Here is a 3,338-nt window from a genome sequence, read left to right as displayed (position 1 = left end):
GCTTGCCAGATTATCGTACTCAGAAGACCCTATTTACCGGCCCCTGACGCTTAACTATGGCCAAGAAACATCAGAAATTAATGATTGTAGAGAGAAATGTAAATGAATGTGGTTTTTTGGGTCCAGAAGATGTTTTTTGGGTGGAAATTCGGTAATTATAAGAAGCCGTGTACGACAGTCTGGCTTCGTTGCTCGGGACCCGACTCCGAGTGCCATCAAAATAAACAGAAAAATCCCTCTAATTACCTTTTCCAGTCTATTTAAAACCCACTAATACATCTTAAATAATTCTAGAGTATTTTTTAGCCATATATGAGCCACCAAAATTACAAAACAACATTAATCAACACCATAATAAACCCCAAAATACGTCAAGAATCACTGTCCGTATTTTTCATGGATATCTAATTAGTATTTGAGTGATTTTAAGGCATTTTTAGTCATATCTACACCACAAAAATTTTAGTACGAAACTGCGAATGCGTAGACAAAGGAGCTGATTGGCCGGGAGGGAAACTGTCGACCAATCAGCGCCAAGGACCATGTGTTGACACGATGACGTCACGGATGCTGGGGAGATGTAATGGGGGGGAGATTGGGGAGGGAGGAGAGGGGGTGAGGATTGGAGGGAGTCAGGGAGAGGAAAGAAGATGAATGAAGAGCCAGGAGATATGAGGATGCTGGGGAGGATCGAATTATATGGGGAGGAGATTGGAGAGAAGTACGTAATGGGGGAGATTGGGGAGGGAGGAGGAAGGGAGAGGGGAGGAGAGGAAAGATGAATGGAGGAAAAGCCAGGAGATATGCGAATTAATGATGGGGGGAGATCGGGGAGAAGTAATAATGGGGGGAGATTGGGGAGGGGAGGAGAGGGGGTGAGGATTGGGTTGTCAGGTATTGGGAGGGAAAAGATGAATGGAGGGAAAGACAGGAGATATGCGGATGATGGGGAGGAATTATATGGGAAGGATCCAGATTGGGGAGATTGGGGAGGGAGGAGGATTGGGTTGTCAGGGAGAGAGAGGAAAGTAGATGAATGGAGGAAAAGCCAGAAGGAGGGATGATGATATATGCGCTGGGGAGGTGGGGAGAGAAGAGGAAAGAGGGAAAGTGGGGGAGGATTGAGTTGTCAGGGCGAGGGAGAGGAAAGTATATAGATGAATGGAGGAAAAGCCAGGAGGGATGACGTTATGCTGAGGAAAATTTGAGGGGGGGAGATTGGGGACTGGGGAGAGAAGAGCTAGGAAGGGGAGTATATTGGTTTGTCAGGGAGGTGGGAGATGAGAGCTAGGGAGAGGCAGAAAGGGGAATATGCTAGCTGGAAAGGAAGGGGACAGGGAATAGCGGGGTTCGTTCTGCTTAGGAATACAAAAGCCTTGGACCGACCATCAGGATCCACCGGGAAGAAGCCTACCGGCGCATAGGCCTGCATACAGCATGATAATTAATACACGGGCAGGGAAGCAGAGAGGCAGAAGTCATAATAAGGCAGTAGAATACACAAAGACAGCCCATAAATAGAAGCTGCCAACAGATAGCCTAATACTATATAAACACTTAATACATGAAAAACAGGGAAAGGGAGATATGATCGAAGTTATGGAGGAGCAGATGAGGCAGGAAAGCTCATAATAAGGCAAAGATTTGAAAGCCCATAAATTGAAGCTGCCAATTAACAGTGCATAAGAAGAGGATGAGAAAGGCGAATAAGCTAAACTATAAACACTTAATCATGAAAAACAGGGAAAGGGAGATATGACAAGCAGGTGAGGCAGGAGAGCTCATAATAAGGCAATTAATATATACACAAAGACAGCCCATAAATTGCAACTGCCAACAGTGCATATAAGAGCTAGGATGAGAAGCGAATAAGCTAAACTATAAACACTTAAACATGAAAAACAGGGGAAGGGAGATATATGAAGTTATGGGGGAGCAGGTGAGGCAGGAGAGGTCATATAATAAGGCAAAGATACACATAGAAAGGCCATTAATTGAAGCTACCAACAGTCCAAAGGGGGAGTATATGAGAGGCGAATAAGCTAAACTATAAACACTTAAACATGAAAAACAGGGGAAGGGAGATATATGAAGTTATGGGGGAGCAGGTGAGGCAGGAGAGGTCATATAATAAGGCAAAGATACACATAGAAAGGCCATTAATTGAAGCTACCAACAGTCCAAAGGGGGAGTATATGAGAGGGGCGAATAAGCTAACCTAAACACCAATAAGCTAAACAAGCCCATAAATTAAGCTCCCAACAGTGCAAAGGGGGAGTATATGGGAGGGGCGAATAAGCTAACCTAAACACCAATAAGCTAAACAAGCCCATAAATTAAGCTTCCAACAGTGCATAGGAAGAGGTTGAGAGACGCGAATAAGCTTATAGAGGCGCGTAGTGAATCTCCACAATTACCGTATAATATGCCTTATCACTACCTTTACCACTTTTTCATTACATTTAAGTTTTTCCGCCTTCATGTTATGGTTAAAGGACATGTATTTCGTACCTTAAGTATAATATGGAGGCGTAATATCGTATTTTGGAGGCGCGTAGTGAATCTCCACAATTACCAAACCAAACACTTAATTAATCTTAAAAAAACAGTTGTAATAGACGTGTATGATGAGATAGACATATAAAACAGCTTTGTACAGATCGAGAAAGCCCATAAGTAAACCTGTCAAGTGAACCAGGCGAATTATTAAGCTAAAACAGAGACCATATAATTATAACATCCAAAACAGTGATACTGATTGATATTATTTATTGTTGCGGGGAAGTAAACAACAAAGGAGAAAGATCGAGTTGTAAGACGTGTATTATATATGATGAGGTATATATAGGGATTTAAAACAGCCTCAGTGCATAAGAAAAGGATGCGAAGTGAGGTGATCGAGGGAAGGAAAATCATGAGTAAGCATATGACCTTTTTAAACTGGTGACCATATATTGTTACTAAGATATATCATTACGAGCTTAAATCTTATCATAACACCCTCACACGACCCTCATAATAAAATATAAGGAAATAAACAGAAAGGAAAGTAGCAGAATATATCCATGAATACTGAAAATGGCAATACAAATAATATAAGAATGATAGTTAGATGAATATTTAGATAAAGTAACAATAAAAAAAGACACCAACCCTTTAATTATAAGCTTTAAAAGTATTCTTGACGTATAATAATGGATAATGATTAAATATTTGCCACAAGCAGAAAAGAGGAAAACGAGCAGGGAGAAAAATGAACATACTGAACAATGCTAGATAATAATGAATAATGTATAATAACGTGTAATGAATAATGATATAAGTGTAATGGTAAATAT

The sequence above is a fragment of the Eriocheir sinensis genome, chromosome 54, assembly GCF_024679095.1.
Source record: "Eriocheir sinensis breed Jianghai 21 chromosome 54, ASM2467909v1, whole genome shotgun sequence".
In the NCBI taxonomy this organism is placed as follows: domain Eukaryota; kingdom Metazoa; phylum Arthropoda; class Malacostraca; order Decapoda; family Varunidae; genus Eriocheir; species Eriocheir sinensis.
Note: the sequence above shows the minus strand (reverse complement) of the source record.